Here is a 17488-nt window from a genome sequence, read left to right as displayed (position 1 = left end):
AACAGGTGTACAGGTTCCTGAGCCTACTGGGTTCTATCATATCTACATTTGAAACTGTGTATGGAGTCAGCCTCCGCCACATCACTGCCTAATGCATTCCATTTGTCAACCACTCTGACACTAAAAAAGTTTTTTTAATATCTCTGTGGCTCATTTACGCACTCAATTTCCACCTGTGTCCCCTAGTGCGTGTGCCACTTGGGTTAAAGAGCCTGTCTTTATCTACCTTTATCTGTCTTATCGTGTGTGTGTGTGTGTGTGTGTACTCACCTATATGTACTCACCTATATGTGCTTGCAGGATCGAGCATTGACTCTTGGATCCCGCCTTTCCAGCTATCGGTTGTTTACAGCAATGACTCCTGTCCCATTTCCCTATCATACCTAGTTTTAAAAGTATGAATAGTATTTGCTTCCACAACCTGTTCCCCAAGAGCATTCCATTTTTCCACTACTCTCACGCTAAAAGAAAACTTCCTAACATCTCTGTGACTCATCTGAGTTTCCAGTTTCCACCCATGTCCCCTCGTTCTGTTATTATTACGTGTGAACATTTCATCTATTTCCACTTTGTCAATTCCCCTGAGTATTTTATATGTCTCTATCATATCTCCTCTCTCCCTTCTTTTCTCTAGTGTCGTAAGGTTCAGTTCCTTCAGCCGCTCTTCATATCCCATCCCTCGTAACTCTGGGACAAGCCTCGTCGCAAACCTCTGAACCTTCTCCAGTTTCTTTGTGTTTCTTCAGGTGGGGGCTCCATGATGGCGCGGCATACTCTAAGACGCGTGTGTGTGTGTGTGTTGTATTGTACACACACACACACACACACACACACACACACATACTCTGTGTGTGTGTGTGTGTGTGTGTGTGTGTGTGTGTGTGTGTGTGTGTGTGTGTGTGTGTGTGTGTGTACTCACCTATTTGTACTCACCTAGTTGTGCTTGCGGGGGTTGAGCTCTGGCTCTTTGGTCCCGCCTCTCAACTGTCAGAGTGTGCAAACTCAACAAACTAGAGTGTGTGTGTGTGTGAGAGAGTGAGTATAATTACCTAAGTGTAGTTACAGGATGAGAGCTACGCTCGTGTTGTCCCGTCTTCCCAGTACTCTTTGTCGTATAACGCTTTGAAACTACTGACGGTTTTGGCCTCCACCACCTTCTTTGCAAGGTGTTAACCGTCTACCACTTCTGGAAAAGAATGTGTGTGTGAGAGAGAGAGAGAGAGAGAGAGAGAGAGAGAGAGAGAGAGAGAGAGAGAGAGAGAGAGAGAGAGAGAGAGAGAGAGAGAGAGAGAGAGAGAGAGAGAGAAGGGTTTCTGACCAGTAATAGTCTGACAATCCGTGTCAGATGACACTAGAGATCAAAACCAAGACATGGAGGATGTACATAAGGTGTTACTCCTCCTCACACCATGAAGAAATTCACAGACAAGTTTGCCGTCCACTGAATGAAGTTGAACAGTGGGCCTGATTACCATCTCTAGATGGTAATCAGAAAGAAGGAGACGTTCCAGAATGTGGTTCCTGGATGAAGCCCAGCAGGGACAGTCTTGAGAGGACGCAATCAAACCAACCAACAGGGAGGATTAAACCGTTGCAACTTGCAATCAAGACCATTTTGCAGTCAAAATGCATGTCCCTGATCCAGATCCTTTCCCCATTGTGGTGGAAAGTAGTGGTTGTGGAAAGTAGTGGTTGTTGAAAGTAGTGGTTGTTGAAAGTAGTGGTTGTGGAAAGTAGTGGTTGTGGAAAGTAGTGGTTGTTGAAAGTAGTGGTTGTGGAAAGTAGTGGTTGTGGAAAGTAGCGGTTGTGGAAAGTAGCGGTTGTGGAAAGTAGTGGTCGTGGAAAGTACTGGTCGTGGAAAGTAGTGGTTGTGGAAAGTAGTGGTTGTTGAAAGTAGTGGTTGTTGAAAGTAGTGGTTGTGGAAAGTAGCGGTTGTGGAAAGTAGCGGTTGTGGAAAGTAGTGGTTGTGGAAAGTAGTGGTTGTGGAAAGTAGTGGTCGTGGAAAGTAGTGGTTGTGGAAAGTAGTGGTTGTGGAAAGTAGTGGTCGTGGAAAGTAGTGGTTGTGGAAAGCAGTGGTTGTGGAAAGTAGTGGTTGTGGAAAGTAGTGGTTGTGGAAAGTAGTGGTTGTGGAAAGTAGTGGTTGTGGAAAGTAGTGGTTGTGGAAAGTAGTGGTTGTGGAAAGTAGTGGTTGTGTATTGTGGTGGAAATACTGGTTACGTCACATACATGCAAGAATGGGAAGAGGCAGAGCCACTCAGAAGCATGACAATAGAGATACCAATCAGGTAAAAAAAAATCCCAGAACATCTAGAGAATTTGGACTTCGTCACTAAACATCAACCTGAGTTCAGGGAAGGAAATCTTGACCGACAAATCTTCTTGAGTTTTATTACAAGATGCAAGTCATAAAACAGGAAAGGGAAGGATGAGCAGAATATGTCTTTCTAAACTGTCAGAAGGTCTGTGACACCGTCCCACACTGGAGACTCGTACAAACTTGAGGGAAAAGCTGAGTAACTGGGAGAGTTCTTGGATAGATAAATTAATATCTCTCGGGCAGGAAACAGAGGGTCACAGTGAGAAGAGGCAGATCACGAGCGTGGTGTTACAAGTGTCAGAATTAGGATCTAATTCAAGTCAATGATCAGATAGAGGACACAGACTCGTTCAAATTCATGTTTATTGGCGGTACAAAGTTAATGAGAATTCAGACAAGGGAATGAAGAGGATCTAAATAAACTTTAGAGATGGTCTTAGAATAGGCCTAAGGAGCAGTAAATGCTGAGTAGACAACTACCCACCTCTGAGGATAAAGATTCTGGGAGTCGACATAACTACAACTCTGCACAACAAGGTCTGCATCATATGGAAAACTGGCAAATATTCGAATACTTTCTTAAACCTAGATAAGGAAGCGTTCAAAATACCTTACACAACATACGTGAGACACAACCTCGAGTATGCAGCTACGGTAGAGAATAACCATTTGGCAAAACACATTCGAAAACTAGAGTGAGGAAATGTGCAACAAGGCTGGTCCAGAGATTAAGAAAATGAACTGAAATGAAAGACTCAGAAGACTGGGTCTCACTATGTTGGACTACAGGAAGCAGCAGCGGGGACATGATAGCAACGTACAAGATACTAACAGGAACCTGGAAAATGGACAAAGAAGCAATGTTCACCTTGGGTAATAGTGGAACGAGGAGGCGTCGATTGAAATTGGAGACACAATGAGCCACAGGGACGTCGAGAGGCGTCTTTCTTTCAACTTAAGAGTCTTTAATAAATGGGGCGAGTTAACTAAAGATGTTTAGGGAACACGCATACAGATCTCCGAGGACATTAACTGATAGCTGGAAAGGTAGTGGCTTAAGACCTAAAACTCCTCCCTGCAAGAGCATGAAGCTCACATGCACACACACGCGCGAACAGGGGTTACCTGGTACCTGGTTGATGGGGTTCTGGGAGTTCTTCTACTCCCCAAGCCCGGCCCGAGGCCAGGCTTGACTTGTGAGAGTTTGGTCCACCAGGCTGTTGCCTGGAGCGGCCCGCAGGCCCACATATCCACCACAGGCCGGTTGGTCCGGCACTCCTTGGAGGAATAAATCTAGTTTCCTCTTGAAGATGTCCACGGTTGTTCCGGCAATATTTCTTATGCTCGCTGGAAGGGTGTTGAACAACCGTGGACATCTGATGTTTATACAGTGTTCTCTGATTCTCTGAGGGGTGAGGGCTGTAAGTGGTGTCCCAGAATACATAGAGGTATAGCGAATTTGAAAAAGAACTAAGAGATGAGAAATTAGTGTGAGTGAAAAATTTGGGTTGGAAAAGTTGATATACCAAAACAGAAGAATGTCAACAACAAAGATGGCCGCCACCACAGGGGAGGAAAACACACCAACAGATGAATGTTTGGAAGGATTTTCAGCACAAAATATAATGAAAGGTGATTTTCTTGGCAGGTTAGTGATTATTGAGGACATGGTAAAGAATTATGAAGAAACCGTAATTAAATTAGAACAAGAAAATGAAGATCTCAAGATCGACTTTTGTAATTTGAAAGGAAGTGTTTTGCAGAAAGTTAAGGAAATTACCAGCATGACTGATAAGGTTAAGAGACAGGAGGCACAAATCAAAGAACCAGTCAAAGATAATGAGGCATGGAAAGTGAAGAGAGGTGAATTTGAAGAAAACATTAAGAAAATAGACTCATATGGTGAACAAATCCAAGGAACCCTGAGGGCTCACGCAGTTAGATAAGGATATGCAAAGAGAAATTTGATTCACAACTCACATAGAGGAGGCTAATAAAGAACTAGAAAAGGACAAAGAGGAAATAAGAGACGTATGTGCAAGTTGTAAAAGAGAAAGAGACTATCAAGGAAGTGCGTGTTTGGAAGTCAAAACCAGAAATCACTAACAAGAAGCAGAAATTAGGCAAGCAATTGGGAAAGAACAGGATTACCAGCAGCAAATTATTACAAAACACTTTAGATAGAAGTAAGTCCATAACAATTTTCAGGTGTTTAGAAAAGGATATATCATCAAGTTTGGAGAGAGCAAGTAGTTAGTAGTAGTAGGAGGAGGAGGAGAGCAGTAGAAGGTATGAAAATCACAGATAAAATTGTAGGTTTAGGAAAAGAATTCAAAGGAAAATGTCAGTGATTTTAGGATAAAAAAATACGAGAAAGACAAGAACCGCTCCTTAAGGGTGACGTTTAATGGAGTGAAACAAATGATGGAAGTGCGTAGAAATGCCAGGAAATTGCAGTGTGATGAGGATGGCAAACTTTGGTCAATAAGACATTACTTCTCAAAGGAAGACAGAGAAAAGCTGAAAATGAACCTCAGTAAATTAAAACGTCTAAATGGGAATAGAAATGAAGAAATAAATTTCATTGTTCAACAAAGGGACTGGAATGCTAGTGAAATGGTACATAAAAACAAAGCAACAAAATCATTAGAGGAAGGGAGAGTAAATTAAAAAGGGAAAGGGAACATGTTCCTAAAAATTGTATATACCAACATAGATCGAGGGAGATAAAATATATTGGAGCTAAAAGATATAATTCAGCTTAAAGTTCCAGATATTGTAGCACTAACAAAAACGAAACTACAAGAAAATGAGGTTGTATTCCAAAGAAGCGACTCAATTTAGAGACATGACAAGAAAACTAGAAAGGGGGAGGCGTGGCTGTGCTGGTGAAAGAACGATTGAAGGTAAGAGAATTAATAATCGAAAACTTTCAAAAAGTTGGCAAAATGGCATTCCAGGTCTGGAATCAGGATAATAAACCGATAATCATAAATGCTTACAGCCCACCAGCCAGCAGCACATTGACAAAGGAGGAACTAGATGACAAACAAGAGGGCCTCATAATGGTCATGAGAGAGATTATAGTAAAAGCAGATTAAGATAAATCACAATTATTGATACTGAGAGACTTCAACTTTGAAAACAATAGACTGGGAGGCCTACGAAGCAAGAACGGAGGACATTAGGACAGGCAGATTTGTAAACCTAATTCAGGAGACATTCATGTATCAAAACGTCAAGCAAGCCACATCAATGAGGGAAGGGGATGTTCGGTCAATACTGGATCTAATGTTCACCAGGAAAGAAGAGGATATATTTGACATCCAGTACTTTCCTCCCTTGGGCAAAGAGTGATCATGTTCGGTTGGAAATTTAATGTGCTTTGCGATATAATATGGAAGAGAATGGGGAACATTGAACTTGAACTCGATTTCAAGAGAGGGCACTATGGGGAACTTAGAAAATACTTTTCTGAGTTTAATTGGACAGGCTTGTTGCTTGACAAGGAAGTAAATAAGATGTATGCCAAATTTTACAAAATATACGATGAAGGCACACAAACATTCATACCAAAACAGAGATCAAGAACCAGAAAACAGGATTGGTTCAACAGAAATTGTGAGGGGCCAGAGAGGAAATGACAAGAAAATGGGGCCAATATAGGAAGACGCCTAACCCCATAAACATACCAGAACTGCAAGCAGGCAAGAAACAATTACACAACAGTGAGGACACAACAGTGAGGAGAGAGGCAGAAAGGAACTTTGAGAAAGGAATAGCGGACAAATGTAAAACAGCTCTAGGCCTTTTCTATAAATTCATTAAAAGCAAGCTGCATGTAAAGGATAAAATCCAGAGATTGAGAACGGAAAACAGTACTAATGAGAAAGAAAAAGAAATGTGTGAAATGTTAAATAAACAGTTCCAAAGTATGTTTGAACAAAATGAGAATTTCATAGAACCAGACAAAATACCAATTCCAAAAGACGCCATAGAATACATAGAGGTATCTCAAGAGGAAGTGGACAAATTACTCAAGGGGTTAGGAAGAAATAAAGCAGTTGGACCTGATGGAGTTTCACCTTGGATGCTGCGAGAATGTGCAACTGAGCTGAGCATTCCACTCCAATTAGTATTCCCGACATCATTGTGCACAGAAATCTTAGCAGATATATGGAAAAAAGGCAAACATAGTACCAATCTATAAAAATTGTGGTCGAGAGGAAGCCACTAAATTATAGGCCCGTATCATTAACAAGCGTGGTAGTCAAAACACTAGAAACAACAGTTAAAACCAAATGGGTTGAACACCTGAGAGTAACGACATAATAACGAACAGGCAGTATGGTTTTCCAACAGGAAGATCCTGTGTAACAAATCTACTTAGTTTTTACGATAGACCTACAGAGATACTACAGAAAAAAAGGTGGTTGGGTTGACTGTGTCTACCTAAACCTAAAAAGGCTTTTGACAGTCCCACACAAAAGGCTGTTCTGGAAACTGGAACATCCTGGAGGGGTGACAGGGAGATTTCTGACATGGATGAAAAATTGTCTGACTGACAAATGAGGGCAGTAATCAGAGACAATGTATCTGACTGGAGGAGTGTTACTAGCGGGAGTACCACAGGGTTCAGTTCTTGCACCAGTAATGTTCATCGTCTACATAAACCATCTACCAGAATGAATACAGAATTATATGAACATGTTTGTGGATGATGCTAAGATACTGGGGAAGACAGGAGACCCAGACGATTGTAATGCCCTTCAAATTGATCTAGATAAAATAAGAGCTTAGAGCGTCAAGTGGCAAATGGAATTCAATGTAAATAAATGCCATGTTATGGAATGTGGAATCAGAGAAAATAGACCAGACACAACTTATAAATTATGTGGAAAAGAATTACAGAACTGTAATAAAGAAGGAGACCTGGGGGTGGTTTAGGATAGTAAGCTGTCGCCAGAGGAACACATAAAGAACATTGTGAGAGGAGCGCATGCGTCGCTTTCCAACTTCACACTTGCTTTTAATTATATTGATAGGTGAAATACTAAAGAAACTGTTCATGACTTTTGTGAGACTAAAAGTGGAATATGCAGCAGTTGTATGGTGGCCAACTCTCAAGAAGCACATAAACTGGAAAAGGTGCAACGGCATGCTACACAATGGCTTCCAGAACTGAAAAACAGGAGTTACGAGGAGAGACTAGAGGCATTAACATATGACAAATTTAGACAATAGAAAAAAAATAGGTGATATGATCACCACTTACAAAATACTAACAGGAATCGCCCAAATTGACAATGAGGAATTCCTGAAACCAGCAACTTCACAAACAAGCGGACACGCTAAGATTGAAGCTTGAACAGATTCAAGCTAAGGAAACAAAAGTGCCAAAGACACATTAGAAAGTTTCCTTTTGCAAACAAAGTGGTAGACGGTTGGAACAAGCTAAGTGAGAAGGTGGTGGAGGCCAAAACCGTCAGTAGATTCAAAACGATATACGACAAAGAGTACTGGGAAGACGGGACACCACGAGCGTAGCTATCATCCTGTAACTACACTTCTGTAATTACACACACACACACACACACACACACACACACACACACACACACACACACACACACACACAGGAGAGAGACTACGGGAGTTGAATCTCACGTCGCTAGAAGACAGAAGACTTAGGGGGGACATGATCACCACATACAAGATTCTCAAAAGAATTGATAGGGTAGATAATGACATGCTATTTAACACAAGGGGCACACGGACTAGGGGACACAGGTGGAAATTGAGGGCCCAACCACAGAGATATTAGAAAGAACTTTTTTAGTGTCAGAGTGGTTAAGAAATGGAATGCATTAGGGAAGTGATGTGGTGGAGGCTGACTCCATACTCAGTTTCAAATGTAGATATGATAGAGCCCAGTAGGCTCAGGAACCCCGTACACTCAGTTGATTGACAGTTGAGAGGCGGGACCAAAGAGCCAGAGCTCAACCCCCGCAAGCACAAGTAGGTGAGAGTGGGACTGACAAAGCATATATATAGAAGCCATGTTCAACTTACGGAACAGCAGAACACAGGTGAGTCACGGCTGGGGTGTCAGAAACATCGTTTTCAGTCTAAGAGTGAAGAAGTGAGACGGATTAAAGAAAGGGAGCTGGTGAAGACAATGCCACACGCATATAAATATAAGAAAACGAGTGAACAAAAATTCCTGTAATTGTACTTATGATAGTCGACAGGCGGGGGTCTTAAGAGCAGCTGCTCGACCCTGCAAGCACAACTAGGTGAGTACACACATTTATACAACCCAGAACGCTACAGAACAAAAGAAGAAGTACAACTTGCAGCATGACCAGTAGGGGGGCGGGGGAGGGCATACAGGGTGGGGGGGGGGCAGGGATTTATGAAGCACTTAAGTGACCACTTACGAAACCTGTACATCTCTCCTGAATCATGGCGGCTTAGTGTGGTTATAGTAAACAGTTTACGAGCTCTGAAGCTCTATACGAACAATAAGAATAACAACCCTGGCACGAGACCGACCTCGCAGTGTTGCCGCACTCCTAAACTAAGAAGTCAACTTTAATAAGTAAAGACTAAGCCACCATCATCGAGGAAAGATGTACACGTTTCGTAAATGGTCACTTAAATGACATTCACTTAAATGTGTGGTGAATCCTGGCCCAGGATCCCACTCCCTCGTGGCTGCTTCCACGGGATATGTGCTCACCTATTTGTGCTTGCGGGGGTTGATGTATGTGTGTGTGTGTGTTTGTTTTAAAGAGAAATAAATAACACACACACACACTTCTAGCGACGAAGTCCCGTCGCTAGAAGACATAAGAGTTAGGGGGGGGATATGATCACCACGTACAAGATTCTCAGAGGAATTGATAGGGTAGATAAAGACGGGCTATTTAACACAAGGGGCACACGCACTAGGGGACACAGGTGGAAACTGAGTGCCCAAATGAGCCACAGAGATATTAGAAAGAACTTTTTTAGTGTCAGAGTGGTTGACAAATGGAATGCATTAGGAAGTGATGTGGTGGAGGCTGACTCCATGCACAGTTTCAAGTGTAGATATGATAGAGCCCAGTAGGCTCAGGAACCTGTACACCAGTTGATTGACGGTTGAGAGGCGGGACCAAAGAGCCAGAGCTCAACCTCCGCAAGCACAAATAGGTGAGTACTGTCGGGGAAGCACTGCTAGGTAACCACCTCCCGCCTAAGAAAAACTTTATTATATATATTTATATCTATATATCAGATTAACCAAGGTGAGTCAAGTGGCTAACTGTTTCTGGGTGAACCAGTCCCATTCACAACTGCTCCATTCCCCCTCTTCCTCCCAACTCTCACCGTCTCCCTCTCTCTCTCTCTCTCTCTCTCTCTCTCTCTCTCTCTCTCTCTCTCTCTCTCTCTCTCTCTCTCTCTCTCTCTCTTTCTCTCTCTCTCTCTCTCTCTCTCTCTCTCTCTCTCTCTCTCTCCAGTCTGAACAGTAACTAGACCATACACTTATGCTTCAAGTCCAAAACACCTGCATAAAATAGGATTTGTTCCGCTCTCTCCCTTGGTTAGTTAAAGTCTGCATAAATTATGTTTGCTAAGCCCCTTCTCTCTCACCCCCCCCACCCTCAATACCTCAGATCTGAACGCAGAATGCCCTATTTTTTTCACCACCCTGTTTTTCAGAACGCGTTCTAATCACCATTGAGATGACTATAACAATGCTAATGTTAAAGAAAAGAATAATTGTGCTCTGAGACCACCATTGTGGACGCCACTTTCCTCATAAGGCGCCTGAGCGCAGCCTGGATATCCTTGTCTCGTTTGTTGACGTTCTTGTAAAGGGAATCCTGCCAGCGTTCGTGATGACGCTGATACAGGCGGATTTAGGTGACAAAGTAAGATATCCCCGTTCTCTGTCTCCCCTCCTTTTCTATCCGTCTCTTCTTTTCTCTATTTCCTAAATGTGGTTGTAGCTTCACTAGTTTATTGGTGTTTATGGCTAATTATACGTCATTGAGGGGCAGTTAGAGGTACTGGTCTTGTGATGGTTTAAAAAAGGGTTAAGTTTATCGCTCTTGGTCAACAGACAGTTCCTCGCAGAATGCACGGTCTGGGTGGCGTGTACGTGTACGTGGGCGTTGGCTGGTACGTGACGGGCCGTAGGGGGAAGTTTACGGTCTATTGTGTGTACGGAGAACTGTGTGTGTGGGGGAATGGGGGGGGGGGGGAGGGGGGGAAGGCAGAGGCGGTAGTTGGACACTGTCAACAGGATAGATGAAATTAGTGTTATTTTGTTTTGTTATTTGCACAAACATGCGCGCGCACACACACATGGGCAGAGTTTCTCTCACTTCATGCACCTGTTAACCTAGCAGTAAACAGGTACCTGAGAGTTAGACCTGCTAGGGGCTGCTTCTAGGGGATGTGTGTGTGTGTGTTTTAGGGAGAAATATATAATATATACACACACACACAATTTAGTGTGAGGGAAATTGAGTGCCCAAATGAGCCAAAGAGACGTTAGAAAGATTTTTTTCAGTGTCAGAGTAGTAAACAAATGGAATGCATTAGGAAGTGATGTGGTGGAGGCTGACTCCATACACAGCTTCAAGTGTAGATATGATAGAGCCCAGTAGGCTCAGGAATCTGTTCACCTGTTGATTGACAGTTGAGAGGCGGGACCAAAGAGCCAGATCTTAACCCCCGCAAGCACAACTAGGTGAGTACACACACACAAGAACTACCACAGCATTGAAGTCGAAAATTCAGAACCGAAACTAATATTGTATTTCCAGAAGAAATACAATCACACCAGCAACACCACACACACCAGCAACACCACACACACCAGCAACACCACACACACCAGCAACACCACACACACCAGCAACAACACACACACCAGCAACACACCACACACCAGCAACACACCACACACCAGCAACACACCACACACCAGCAACACACCACACACCAGCAACACACCACACACACCAGCAACACCACACACACCAGCAACACCACACACACCAGCAACACCACACACACCAGCAACACCACACACACCAGCAACACACCACACACCAGCAACACACCACACACCAGCAACACACCACACACCAGCAACACCACACACACCAGCAACACCACACACACCAGCAACACCACACACACCAGCAACACCACACACACCAGCAACACCACACACACCAGCAACACCACACACACCAGCAACAACACACACACCAGCAACACCACACACACCAGCAACACCACACACACCAGCAACACCACACACACCAGCAACACCACACACACCAGCAACACCACACACACCAGCAACACCACACACACCAGCAACACCACACACACCAGCAACACCACACACACCAGCAACAACACACACACCAGCAACAACACACACACCAGCAACACCACACACACCAGCAACACCACACACACCAGCAACACACCACACACCAGCAACACACCACACACCAGCAACACACCACACACCAGCAACACCACACACCAGCAACACCACACACCAGCAACACACCACACCAGCAACACACCACACCAGCAACACACCACACACCAGCAACACACCACACACCAGCAACACACCACACACCAGCAACACACCACACACCAGCAACACACCACACACCAGCAACACCACACACCAGCAACACCACACACCAGCAACACCAGGTGGAACACAAAACAGCATCAACACACCAGAGATATCACACCCGGCAGGAATGTGAAAATTACAATTCAGTCTACACCAGCAGCAGAGAGAGGAAGGTCTGCAAAGAGAACTTAACCAAAACCCATAACTCGTAGACTGTATTTATGGTGAATTAAACTGGGAGATGAGAGACTCACACAGAGAGACTGTGTGAGAGAGATGAGAGACTGTTCTTCCTGGAATTGCCATGAAGAACAGAACTAGTAGATACAGCAGAAATAAATGGTGTAATGTGTCAAAGGACTATCAAGCAGACGACTAAGCGGTCATTTTGGAACGATTATTCACTTATAGCATACTATTGGGGTACCTAGGTCTCTCTTCCCCACCTCTCTCTCTCTCTTCCTCCTTCTGTCGTCCACTCCAAATCTTCACCTGTCTCATCTTTCCTCATCTCTTCTTCCTTCTCCACCTGTATCCCCCTTCTCTCCTTCACTCTCTTCAAACATCCCCCCCCCCTCTCCACCTCCTTACTTCTCTCCCTATCTTTATTCTGTCTGTCTGTATGTCTCTGTTTATCCGTCTCAGTGTGATGTTGTTGTCTGTGTTTTTCTACAGTATCTTCCTGTCTGTCTCTCTTTTCGCCTTGGTCGACCCAGTCTCTCTGCAAGCCTATCTTGGTTTGTCTGTCTGTCTGTGTGTCTGTCTCTCTCTCTCTCTGTCTCTCTCTCTCTCTCTCTCTCTCTCTCTCTCTCTCTCTCTCTCTCTCTCTCTCTCTTATAAAATAATATAACAGTTCCCATTGTTGTGCAGTGGTTGGCAGGAGGGAGGAGCTTAGCGGTGTGAAATATAAATAAATATAATAATTTCCAGTTGCCATTTGGAAAGGGGCGGGACCTTTGGAAAGGGGCGGGACCTTTGGAAAGGGGCGGGACCTTTGGAAAGGGGCGGGACCTTTGGAAAGGGGCGGGACCTTTGGAAAGGGGCGGGACCTTTAAGATTGTAGAGGCTCAGTTTAAAATGATGAGTTTTTGCTCTTTACGGCCATACCTTGTGGTTCCCTGGTGACTGTTCTGAGGGTCAACGGCCCCGCCGCCTGGTGTCTGACCAGGCCTCCTGGTGGGCGATCTGGTCAACCAGACTGTTGCATGTGGCTGCTCACAGCCTGATTGCTCAGGTATCCTTTCAAGCTGTTCAGTTCTTTTTTGAACACTGAGAAGTCAATCAGTTATGCCCTTATTAGTAGTGGGAGCATGTTAAAAAGTCTTGGGGGCTTTGATGTTGATGAACTTCTCTCACAGCATGGCTTCTGCACCGCTGATTTTGAACGCGACTATTCTGCACATCCTGCCATGCCTCTTGTTTTCAGGTGATGTTATTTTTGTGTGCTGATTTGGAACCAGTCCCTCTAATAATTTCCAGGTGTAGGTTATTATGTATCTCTCTCGCCTGGGCACTCTACTGAATACAGATTTCAACTGTGCTGTTATTGTGCAACAATATTCCAGCCGATGGAGCACTAGTAATATCTTGAAGAGTATCATGCATAAAATATTTTCCTGATATCAATGTATAACGCGCTTAAATAATATAATAGAAAATAGATCTCCACCAGTCACATCCATTTCATTTCCTCTCCCTTCCCTGAAACATTTAAAAACTTAATAACTTACCATTGGTTTTGATGAAGTCTTAGAAGCTGTGGAAGGAGTATCTGGTTTATGCTCCTATAGGCAGTGTATGACTAGATGTATTTTATGCTCCTATAGGCAGTGTATGACTAGATGTATTAAGATATCTTAGTTTTCCCAAGATCAGTGAATAAATTTTCATATTACTATCAGAAAAAATGGTTTTGAAATTTACATTTTTTAAATATTTAGCATAGCATAGCTAGCGAGCAGTGCCCAAAAGAGTCGTTTGGGTCGGTAAGCGACAATGGCGCGCCGTTGCCTCTCGAATACTGGCTACCTCGACCAGCCTATGTTCTTCCTATACCCAAGAACTTTCACCCTGTAAAGTTGGGTGAGGTTGACCACCCAGGTGTCTGGCCTTCAACCTTGGACAGTCAAACAGATATTCTCTCTTAATAAATGTAAACTAGACTGTGTGCCCAGCAGTACCCGGGTCTCTGTTCGCCTGTCTGTCCATCTCTCTGTCTCTCTCCCTCCCATTTTCCCTCCCTCCCTCCCTTCCCTATGACTGACCTGGGGCCAGATTCACGAAGCAGTTACGCAAGTACTTACGAACGTGTACATCTTTCCTCAATCTTTGACGGCTTTGGTTACATTTATTAAACAGTTTACAAGCATGAAAACTTCCCAATCAACTGTTGTTATTGTTATAAACAGCCTCCTGGTGCTTCCGAGCTTATTAACAGTTTAATAATTGTAAACAAAGCCGCCTATGATTGAGAAAAGATGTACACGTCAGTAAGTACTTGCGTAACAGCTTCGTGAATCTGGCCCCTGGTAAAATTATTAATCATATAAAGATTAATGTGGCTAGCCCCAGGCCTTTGGCCTCCAGTCTCGGCCAACCAGACATTCTTAACAGCTTAAGACACTGAAGAGTGGTTTAAACTCTTCTTCCACGGACCAGAGACCACTGTGCTTTGATGGTCCAATATCTAATGAAACTGCAAGTATGAGGCCGGGGGAAGAATGTGGGACTATTTAGTGACGCTTCAAGTATGTAGACGAGGAATCAGATGAAAATAATAGTTCATAATTAGTGTAAAATTCCACATTGAGCTCAAAGAGAAAAAAAGCACATAACATGAGGTATGATGCCACTCAGAAATGCATTACAGACAGATTCTCCTCAGTCAAAAATCAGAATGAGAAGAAACCCAGAGACAGCTCAAGGTTCACTTAACGCTTCCTGGAACCCGAGCTCGAGTAAAAAGCAAAAAAAAAACAGAGACAAAAATATGGAGCATGATGGGCAGAATAGAAAAGAGAAATGGACAAGAGCCAGAAAAATTATGTTTTACAATCATATGAGGACAAAAATGTCTTTATGAACATGACATAGCAAGCCAAGCAAGGGCACAACCTCACTAGAAGTTGTCCGCAGACGACCAGGTGTTTCGACTGGAGCAGACTTGAGGACGACAAGAAGTCTGCGAACAAGTGAACATTGAAATTCAAAGAGGTGTTCAGAACTGATCTAGAGCAACAGTCACAAGCGAAAGAGAGAGAGAGAGAGAGAGAGAGAGAGAGAGAGAGAGAGAGAGAGAGAGAGAGAGAGAGAGAGAGAGAGAGAGAGAGAGAGAGAGAGAGAGAGACGTTCCAAGATCCCAGTGAGACAAGAGGTCCCAAGGTCCCAGTGAAAGAGAAGAGGTCCCATGGTCCCATTGAAAAAGAGAGGTCCCAAGGTCCCAATGAAAGAGAAGAGGTCCCAACAAGAGGGAAGAGACTAGAGGTAAACCAACACCTGAGAGAACAGAGTTCAACAAACTCAGTCTGACAAGTCATGTTAACTCCATGTATGGTTTACAGGAGGATACTAACCCCATGTATGGTTTACAGGAGGAGGATACTAACCCCATGTATGGTTTACAGGAGGAGGATATTAACTCCATGTATGGTTTACAGGAGGAGGATATTAACTCCATGTATGGTTTACAGGAGGATACTAACCCCATGTATGGTTTACAGGAGGAGGCTATTAACTCCATGTATGGTTTACAGGAGGATACTAACCCCATGTATGGTTTACAGGAGGAGGATATTAACTCCATGTATGGTTTACAGGAGGAGGATACTAACCCCATGTATGGTTTACAGGAGGAGGATACTAACCCCATGTATGGTTTACAGGAGGAGGATATTAACCCCATGTATGGTTTACAGGAGGAGGACATTAACTCCATGTATGGTTTACAGGAGGAGGACATTAACTCCATGTATGGTTTACAGGATACTAACCCCATGTATAGTTTAAAGGAGGAGGATATTAACTCCATGTATGGTTTACAGGAGGAGGATATTAACTCCATGTATGGTTTACAGGAGGAGGACATTAACTCCATGTATGGTTTACAGGAGGATATTAACCCCATGCATGGTTTACATGAGGAGGATACTAACCCCATGTATGGTTTACAGGAGGAGGATATTAACTCCATGTATGGTTTACAGGAGGAGGATATTAACTCCATGTATGGTTTACAGGAGGAGGATATTAACTCCATGTATGGTTTACAGGAGGAGGATATTAACTCCATGTATGGTTTACAGGAGGAGGATATTAACTCCATGTATGGTTTACAGGAGGAGGACATTAACTCCATGTATGGTTTACAGGAGGATATTAACCCCATGCATGGTTTACAGGAGGATACTAACCCCATGTATGGTTTACAGGAGGAGGATATTAACTCCATGTATGGTTTACAGGAGGAGGATATTAACCCCATGCATGGTTTACAGGAGGAGGATACTAACCCCATGTATGGTTTACAGGAGGAGGATATTAACTCCATGTATGGTTTACAGGAGGAGGATATTAACTCCATGTATGGTTTCAAATTTTAGATACGAGAAAGCAAAGGAAGTTTAGCGTAATACGCTAACGATGATTAAAAGATCGGACCCGGGAGATAAAGCTCAACCGCCGCAGAAAACGATGCGAATAGAACTTCCACCCAGTCCCCCCCACCCCCACCCACCCCCCAAACACACACAAGCAAGCAATAACCACACACCGCCCCACCCTCCATCCCTCAGGCAGGTCACACACACACACACACACACACACACACACACACACACACACACACACACACACACACACACACACAATGACTACACCGGCTTGTTTTTTAATGATTTTTTTCGCGTCATGGTGTTACCAACTCTGGCTACAAACCTTCTCCTTCAATTTACTGTTACCAAATCTGGCTACAACCCTCCCTTCAATCCTTTCTACTACTGTAGCCAGCTCTGGCTACAAACCTTCTCCTTCAATTTACTGTTACCAAATCTGGCTACAACCCTCCCTTCAATCCCCTCTACTACTGTAGCCAGCTCTGGCTACGAACCCCCGGCTCCACTCTACTGTTATCAACACAACCGCGGACACTCCTCTGTTCCCCACCAAAACGTAAACATGTGTTTGTTTGTTTTTATTATTTGATATACGATTGTTTGGCCTAGGTTGAGTGTGGTGGGTACCGGAAGCGTAACGAGAGGGCTGGTGGCAAGTGAACGAGGGAGTGACAGCTGTTGGAGTCTCCGGTTGGACAAAAAATGGAAACATATCAACACGAATGGACTACAGAGAGACGGACGAGTCAGCGAACGTATACATACATTGACACATAGGGTAAAGGTGAATGTCGCAGCTCAGGGGAAGGGGGAGGTGGGAAGGGGGGATTAGGGGGGGGGGGAAAGGAAGGAGGGGTTTCTGAGAGGGAGGGGATACTAGGGAACAGGAGGGGGGGGGGG

General features: G+C 43.9%; 1 protein-coding gene across 1 annotated transcript in view; it reads left to right on the top strand.

Annotated features, from left to right (window-relative positions):
• The window catches only part of LOC123765384 (uncharacterized), a 473535-nt gene that overhangs the window by 286624 nt on the left and 169423 nt on the right, over positions 1–17488 (top strand). The window lies entirely within an intron of this gene.

This window comes from Procambarus clarkii, chromosome 33 (genome assembly GCF_040958095.1).
Source record: "Procambarus clarkii isolate CNS0578487 chromosome 33, FALCON_Pclarkii_2.0, whole genome shotgun sequence".
Classification (NCBI taxonomy): Eukaryota; Metazoa; Arthropoda; class Malacostraca; order Decapoda; family Cambaridae; genus Procambarus; species Procambarus clarkii.
Note: the sequence above shows the minus strand (reverse complement) of the source record. Positions and strands in the feature narration are given on the sequence as shown.